Below are 9,364 nucleotides of genomic sequence, written 5' to 3'. Positions count from 1 at the left end.
GCTATGGGGTCGCACAGAGTCGGACATGACTGAAGCGACTTAGCAGCAGCAGCAGCAGCAGCATGGAGAGGACAGTAGTTGTTAGTGGGGCTTTCTCGATGGTTCAGTGAATAAAGGAGACACAGGAGACGCAGGTTCGATTCCTGAGTCAAGAAAATCCCCTGGAGGAGGAAATGGCAACCCATTGCAGTATTCTTGCCTGAAAAATCCCAAGAACAGAGAGGCCTGGCAGGCTACAGTCCATGGAGTCGCAAAGAGTTGGACACAGCTGAGCAGCTAAGCACAGACACAGTAGCTGTTAGTACAACCCAAGAACAAGAGTTTGGAGTGAAGTAGGTCAGAAAGAGAAAAACATAGTATGTTAATGTATCTGTATGGAATCTAGAAAAATGGTGTTGATGAACCTATTTGCAAGGAAGAAATGGAGATGCAGATACAGAGATGGGACTCGTGGACACAGTAGGGGAAGGAAAGAGTGAGATAAACAGAGAAAGTAGCATCGGCATATATACACTACCTTGTGTAAAACTGATAACTGTGAGAAGTTGCTATAACACAGGGAGCCCAGCTTGGCACCCTGTGGTGACCTACAGGGGTGGAGTCGGGGGAGGAGAGGGACGCTCAAGATGGAGGTGGTGCTGGTTCAGTCACGAGGCTGTGTCCAACTCTTGCAACCCCTGGACTATAGCCTGTCAGGCTCCTCTGTCCATGGGACTCTCCAGGCAAGAATTCTGGAGTGGGTTGCCATTTCCTTCTCCAGGGGACCTTCCTGACCCTGGAATCAAACCCGGGTCTCCTGCATTGCAGGCAGATTCTTTGATGACTGAGCTACAGGGGAAGGTGACATATGTATAATTATAACTGATCTGGGCTGTTGTATGGCAGAAACCAATACAAGATTGTAAAGCAATTTTCCTCCAATTAAAAATTAATTTTAAAAAAGAGAATGACAGTTTGGCAATAAATATCAATATCAGCATTTTAAATGCATATACTGCTTGACCATTGAATCAAATGTAATATCAACAATTCTACACCTAGGAACTTATATTTGTACATATTCTAAAACATACATTTATTGGCAATATAACTGTCATAGAAAAGTTTGGGAATCTCATGAAAGGAATGGGCATATTAATTTTGATATAAATTTGTGAATAGTGTTTTGAAAAATGAGAAAATTTAAGAAATATATATGGACTGGCATGGAAATATCTTTAAGACATTGCATAGCAAAAGCAAGTGATACATATATAGAAAGAAACAAATACATATCCATGTAGAGAATATGCTTGCATCTGCAAAGATTATTACTAGATGAAAATTAAGAAACAAGTTGAGGGTCAACCTCTGAGAATGAGGACTGAAAGAAGCTGAGAGTTCATTTTACATTTCACCTCATATTGTTTGGATTTCCTTGTGGCTCAGATGGTAAAGAAACTGCCTGCAATACAGGAGACCTGGGTTTCACCCGTGGGTTGGAAGGATCCCCTGGGAAAGGGAATGGCAATCCACTCCAGTGTTCTTGCCTATAGAATTCCATGGAGAGAAGAGCCTGGTGGCCTAGAGTCCATGGGGTTGCAAAGAATCAGACACTCCTGAGTGACTACACCTTCACAGCATTTAGTTTTCACTTGTGCTATTTATTATTATCTATTTTACTTCACTTTCATTGTAAACACTAAAAGTACAAAAGTAAAAGTGCTGTATAATGAGAATGAAATACAGTAAAGGCAAGCCACATATAATTATGTATTTTAAACTGTATAAGTAAAAATGTTAACTTAAATGACAAGATGCTAAATAAAAATTACACTCTCTGAAAAAGAATAAAAAATATAAATGCATAAGTTGGTGAAAAATCAGTATAACTATGAACAATTTACTTGCTAATTCATTACATATTAATTCCTTGTTATATAGGCATTACATCATTCTAGGTACACTGATAAGATAATTAATGCTAGTAGGTAGGTAAACTGTTATTATACCCTGGTTGTTTAACTGTAATCTTTAATTATAATTGACATAAACTCTTTGAAGAAAGAGAAATCAGAACAAATTTTAAAATGACTTCTGCGTTCCAAGAAAATGAACTTGATGTCAAATGACTCCCTTCATGATGGATGATGCATTTATTTAGTATGGGATATGATGTTTCTTTTCCAGAGCTTCTTCATAGCATAAATTAACTCAGAATTTCTTAGACTGTAGATTAATGGGTTCAGCATGGGGGTTATGACTGTATAGAACACGCTCAATGATTTATCAATGTAGAAGGTCTTAGCAGGTCTTACATATATGAAAATACAGGGAACAAAGAAGCAGACAACCACAGTGATGTGGGAACCACAGGTCTGGAGGGCTTTCCGCTTCCCTTCCTGACTCAGGTTCTTCAGAGAGTGCAGGATGACTCCATAGGAGACGAGCAAGAGCAGAAACACTATAGTGCAGATCAGTCCTCCATTGGCCACAACTAAGATGTCAATGACATAGGTGTCAGTACAGACGAGTTTCAATAAAGGGTACATGTCACACATAAAGTGATCAATGACATTGGGGCCACAGAATGGGAGCCCATAAATAGTGCTAAGTTGAATTACTGAGTGCAGAAAACCTCCAACCCAGGACAGCACCAGCAACCCAACACACACCCTCTGCCTCATGATCACCAAGTAATGCAAGGGCTTGCAGATGGCCACATAGCGGTCGTATGCCATCACCAGTAGAAGGAAGACCCCTGATCCAGAAAAAAAGTGCTCTGTAAATAGCTGGGTCATGCAAGATTTAAAGGTAATGGTTTTTTCTCCTAAGAACAAGTCTGAGATCAATCTGGGGGTAATAGAAGAGGAATAAGCAATACCCATACACGATAAGCAAGCAAGAAAAAAGTACATTGGTGTGTTCAGGGTCTTACTGACAGCTACATGACTATAATTAGAAGATTGCCCATCACAGTCAACATGTAGACAAACAGGAACATAAACAAAAGGACTTTCCCCTCCTTTGGATTCTGTGTGAGTCCCAGGAGAACAAAGTAGGTTACATTGTTTCTTGATTCCATCTAATCTGAACAGGAGCTGACTTCATACAGTAGAAGCAACTTACCTACAAAACAAGGAGGGGAAATTAAAGGGGTCAAATGCTAAAATGTATGAAAAAAATTTTTTTCCATTTGTTGGAAGAATGAGTATAGAACAACTATTTGTGTCTAATGTGTCATGGACATTTTTATTATCAGGTCGAAGGCAGAGTTTCTTTCCTTCAGTGCTATGACACATAACAAGAAATCAACCAACTCCAGACCCATGCTATTAGTGCCATTAAATGAATATTCAAACAGTGCTAACAGTCATAGTACAGGAGCATACCAAACAGGCATGACAGAAGACTTTCCAGAGGAAGCAAAGCTTCAGCTGAGTGTAAAAAAGAATTGAATGAATAAAAATTTAAGGAGGAGAAATCCAAAAAGTCCAACATTTATAAAGCCACAAAAGTCTAATGCTTGAGGCCCACTTGAGGTAATTTACATAATCAATGTGGGTAGATCAAACTGTGAATGGAAGTTCCCTGTACTGAATTGTCTCAGACCTCACTGACACATCTTAGGTTTTTAGATGGTTATTTCCCTTTTCCTGACAATTAAGTGCTACAGCAGTAATTTTGTGTCCCTAACCCCTACCTCTCCTCTTAATCTGAAAACTTGGATATGCAACATCTCTAATTTTGACATCCAAGCGAATGGCAATTTAGTATTTGAAAACTTTTTAAATGTCCATAATAACCATAAGCATTTTCTATACAAAATTTAAAGACGTGTTCCCTATTTATCCCTATTTATCTATTTATTCAATGCTGTCTTTTATCATGTTATTGTTCAGACAAAAAATTGCTGTACTCTTCATTCGTTACTCTAAAAAAACTTGATAAATCCTATTCACTCTACTATGAAAATATATCACAAATTTGATCATTCCTTACTTCTTAATTTCTTCCTGGTCCACTGCAATAGGCGCCTATCAAGTCTCCGCATGTTTATTCTAGCCTCCAAGAATCAGTTCTCCTGAAGGAGCCCAAATGACATCACTCTACTGCTCAAAAATCCTAGAGTATATTCTAATCATACACTCACAGTTTACTGTTTAATATTGACAGTAACAAGAACTGTAATCCTCATTTTATAATTGAAGAAACTAATGCCAGGAGATCTCATTCATTTTCCCCAAATCATACGTTTCTAAGGGACATACCTAGAACTGAATCTAAGTTTGATTGATTTCAAAGTAATTAAATTTCTTACATAATAAAGACAGTCCCCAGTAATGAGCCTGGTTCCCACTATTTACTGCTAATCTTACCTTATGGAGGCTTGTTCAGAATCTAAGGGTGACTTAAAGTTACACATAAACACTTGAAATTATTTTTCATCCAATTTGACAACAGAGGACAAAAGGCCACCTTATTACTTGAGGATGCATTTTATTTTATTTGACTATCTGTCCATTTTCTCCCTGGAGTCTTCTGATTATTCAGAGGCACATTTTTATGTCCTGTGTTGATTTTTCCAAAGGAATTCCCTGGTGTACTCCTAGAAAAATGAAAGTTTACCACATTAGGAAATTTATCAAAATGACCAGAAAGTCTTAGATATACATAGAATAAATCAACTAGTTATTTGGCAGGGAAGTTTTTCACAAGTAATGTCTTTCCTACTAACTTCAACAAGAAAAATAAGATTTGACTGTTAAGCCCTTTTCATTCTGTCATATTAACATGACCAGACTCATTGACTGAGATTTTGAAAGACATTCTCATATTTTTATTTTCTTGGTCATGCTTTAAGTCTATAAAAAGGCCACCTGAAAAATTGATTCCAGTTACTAAGTGGATAACATCTTCTTCCTGTTAGGGGGGAAGATCATGGAGTATTTCATCCCTTTCAGCCACAATTATCATTGAGTCTTAGAACTGGAATGTGTCCAAGACTGATTCTTGTTTAATCACTTGGATTTCCCTAGAGGTTTTTTTTTTTTAATCTATAGGCAAAGTCACAAAAATAATATCAGGAAAGTGCAATACCCAAAACAAGGCAGCTTTAGAATCTTTAAGAGGCTAAAGTCAATCAAAAGTAATAAAAAAATTTTGTCCCAGTGAACTTATTTGTTATTTCTTTCCCCACCTGCCATTGCAAGATTTTCTTTCCTTTTGTTTAGTACTCAATTTAATCACCTTAATTTGGTTAGCTATATGAAAATTATATCCAAAAAGCACAATTAAAAAATTTTAGATATAATAGCTAATTATCCAATTATTATCATTTTTTTTAAAGTCTGGGCACCTCTGTCATGTCAGCTTCTGTCCTATGAGTGAGGACACAGAGCTTAGTGAAACCTGGGAGAACACGTGAAAGGTTTCTTCCTGCATGGATCTTCTTTCTTAGAGCCAGACAATAAAGAATGAGACAACTTAACAAAGTAGCTTCAGTCTTATTCACTGCTTATAAGAAATAGAATACTGTGACAAAAGAAAAGAGGCAGAGGTCTACTGTGGAAAGTGTACAGATGACCTTTCTTCAAAGGTGACGTTTCAGCTGAGATTGAAAGGATAGCGAGTGGCTACCATCAGAAGCACTGTTCCAGAAACTAAAACTAAATAAAATTAATGAATAAAACTATCTCACTTCAGAGAAAACCAGAGCTATACTTAGAAAACTCTAAAATTTTCACAGGAATTTTTATGGCAGTACTGTGTTGAAAAGGACCAGAGAATATATGCCCTCTTGTCTTATTCCATATTTTAATGGAAAAGCTTTCAACCTTTCATGTAGAGAAAGGTATTAGCTGTGGATCTCTAATATATGGATTTTATTATGTCAAGGCACTTTCTATTTCCAACTTGTTGAGAGATTTCTATGAAATGATAATTGAATTTCTATCTGATCATGGACAACCCAAGGAGATTTCAAGAAAAAAATTTCACTTACAAAAGCATCAAAAAAAGAATACAATAAAGTCTTACACTCTGAAAACTACAAAATATTGCTGAGAGACATATAGAACACACACACATATACAAGAAGATGTTTATAAGCTGGCCTATTCAACAGTTCAGTTCAGCTCAGTCACTCAGTCGTGTCCAACTCTTTGCAACCCCATGAAGTGCAGCACGCCAGGCTGCCCTATCCATTAGCAACTCCCAGAGTCTACACATGTCCACTGAGTTGGTGATGCCATCCAACCATCTCATCCTCTGTCATCCCCTTCTCCTCCTGCCCCCAGTCCCTCCCAGCATCAGGGTCTTCTCAAATGAGTCAGCTCTTCACATCAGGTGGCCAAAGGATTGGAGTTTCAGCTTCAACATCAGTCCTTCCAATGAACACCCAGAACTGATCTCCTTTAGGATGGACTGGTTGGGTCTCCTTACAGTCCAAGGGACTCTCAAGAGTCTTCTCCAACACCACACTTCAAAAGCATCAATTCTTCTGTGCTCAGCTTTCTTCACAGTCCAACTATCACATCCATACATGACCACAGGAAAAACCACAGCCTTGACTATACAGACCTTTGTTGACAAAGTAATGTCTCTGCTTTTGAATATGCTATCTAGGTTGGTCATAACTTTCCTTCCAAGGAGTAAGCGTGTTTTAATTTCATGGCTGCAATCACCATCTGCAGTGATTTTGGAGCCCAAAAAAATAAAGTCAGCCACTGTTTCCCCATCTATTTGCCATGAAGTGATGGGACTGGATGCCATGATCTTCGTTTTCTGAATGTTGAGCTTTAAGCCAACTTTTTCACTCTCCTCTTTCACTTTCATCAAGAGGCTTTTTAGTTCCTCTTCACTTTCTGCCATAAGGGTGGTGTCATCTGCATATCTGAGGTGATTGATATTTCTCCCAGCAATCTTGATTCCAGCTTGTGCTTCCTCCAGCCCAGCATTTCTCATGATGTACTCTACATATAAGTTAAATAAGCAGGGTGACAATATACAGCCTTGATGTACCCCTTTTCCTATTTAGAACCAGTCTGTTGTTCCATGTCCAGTTCTAACTGTTGCTTCCTGACCTGCATATAGGTTTCTCAAGAGGCAGGTCAGGTGGTTTGGTATTCCCATCTCGTTCAGAATTTTCCACAGTTTATTGTGATCCACACAGCCAAAGGCTTTGGCATAGTCAATAAGGCAGAAATAGATGTTTTTCTGAAACTCTCTTGCTTTTTCAATGATACAGTAGATGTTGGCAATTTGATCTCTGGTTCCTCTGCCTTTTCTAAAACCAGCTTGAACATCTGGTTCATAGTTCATGTATTGCTGAAACCTGAGTTGGAATATTTTAAGCATTACTTAATAATACCTCGTGATTTCGTGCAATTCTTATCATAACCAAAAAATCATTTCTGCAGAAACAGAAAAATCCATGCTAAAATTCATAAGGAATCTCAAGGACTCCAACTTGTCAAAACAATCTAGAAGAGAAGATTGGGAGTCTCATACCTCCTGATTATAAAATATATTGTGCAAATCTATGGTAATGACAGCCCCAGTGTTGAAATAAAGATAGACGATAGACGAATGGAGTAAGACAGATAGTTTAGAAATAAATCTTCCTATAAGTATTTAGATAAATTTTCAACAAGTGTCCCAACATTTTATGGGGGAAAGAAATTATAATAAGTGTTAAAAAGGCAATCACTATGGGGAGGGAGGTGGGAGAGGGGTTCATGTTTGGGAACGCATGTAAGAATTAAAGATTTTAAAATTTAAAAAAAAAAAACAGAAATGGTATGATTCCACTTACATGAGGCACTTAAAGCAGTCAAATTCATAGGCAGAAAAGAGAATGGTGGTTTCCCTGCCTAGGGCTCAGTGAGCGAATATGAAGAATTTTGTTTAATGGCTGTGAAATTTCAGTTTGGAAAGTTGAAAAAGTTTTGGAGATGGATGGTGGTAATGTTTGCATAACAATGGGAATTAACTTAGTGCTACTTTGAAAAGGTCAAAATTGTAAATTTTGTTATGCATATTTCACCACAAGTTTTTTTTTATTTTTTTCCTGTCTTTATTTTTACTTTATTTTACTTTACACTACTGTATTGGTTTTGCCATACATTGACATGAATCCACCATGGGTGTACATGCGATCCCAAACATAAACCACGATTTTTAAAGTAAATATAAGAACTAAGGTGACCTGATTAACTGGTTGATGATGTGAGTATAAACTATAGCACAATAGCCCAAAGTATATGCAAAGATCATTGGCTTCAAATGAACCAAGGCAATCTTTCTAATAGGTAAATATCTCAATCAATAGCAAAACTATGAAATTAAAATCTCTATTTTTAATATTTATTTTGTACTGGAATATAGTTGATTAACAATGTGTTAGTTCAGGTGTACTGCAAGGTGATTCAGGTATACACGTACATGTATCTATCCTTTTCCAAATTATTTTCCCATTTAGGTTACTATAGGATGTTGAGCAGAGCTTCCTGTACTATACAGAAGATCCTTATTGGATATCAATTTTAAATATAGCAGTCTGTATACGCTAATTCCAAAGTTTTATCTAAGCAATTCAACAAATATTGAGTACCTCCTGTGGGCCAGGCATTGTTTAAGTTCTCAGGATGAATCAATAAAGAAAGTAGACAAAAAAGAAGAAGAAAAAGAAAGAAAGAAGGAGAAAGAAGGAACAGAAACACAAACTCTTTATCTTGGAGTTTCAAACTCAGGTTTTAGAAGCAAGTTAGCAAATATTTTGGAAGGATTTTGTGCTCCTCTGCACTTCAGATTGTCTGGTTTTGCAGAGGAAAGATGAGATTTTATAATAGGAAACTTCCTTGCCTACAAAGCAATGAGAATTTGCAGTATCGATTAAACCAAAACTCCACCTTGCGAACAGAGTACCAAAGTCACTGATGAAACACTGAGTGGGATGGGTTTACCCTCAAAGTGACAGGGAATAATTTATGCTCCATGGATCACTGATACCTTAAATAGAAATTGCAATGAGTCATAATAAAATAGGTTAGTGCAAACATTATTGTGGTTTCAGACTGTGACTAATAAATCAATATAAGTAGGCTCAAACATCTTTATTAATCAAAATAGGAACCACTGCAATCAACACATTTTTGCCAATGAGAAATACATTTGTTTATTCCTGTATGTAAAAATCTGGGCTTGGGAAGTCCACAAGCTCTTGGAAAGCATTTTCTGCCTCCTGCTGGTTGTCGAAGTGTCTTCCCTGCAAAAGTCGTTGAAGGGATATGCTTGAAGAAGTGGTAGTCAGTTGGCAAGAGGTCAGGCTGAGTATGGCAGATGAGGTACAACTTAGACCAGTTCATTCAACTTTTGAAAAATT

At 37.2% G+C, this 9,364-nt stretch overlaps 1 pseudogene; it reads right to left on the bottom strand.

The window, feature by feature from the left end:
* Positions 1-2,135: 2,135 nt before the first annotated feature.
* On the bottom strand, positions 2,136-3,064 carry LOC138420666 (olfactory receptor 4A47-like; annotated as a pseudogene).
* Positions 3,065-9,364: the final 6,300 nt, after the last annotated feature.

The sequence above is a fragment of the Ovis canadensis genome, chromosome 15, assembly GCF_042477335.2.
Source record: "Ovis canadensis isolate MfBH-ARS-UI-01 breed Bighorn chromosome 15, ARS-UI_OviCan_v2, whole genome shotgun sequence".
Classification (NCBI taxonomy): domain Eukaryota; kingdom Metazoa; phylum Chordata; class Mammalia; order Artiodactyla; family Bovidae; genus Ovis; species Ovis canadensis.
Note: the sequence above shows the minus strand (reverse complement) of the source record. Positions and strands in the feature narration are given on the sequence as shown.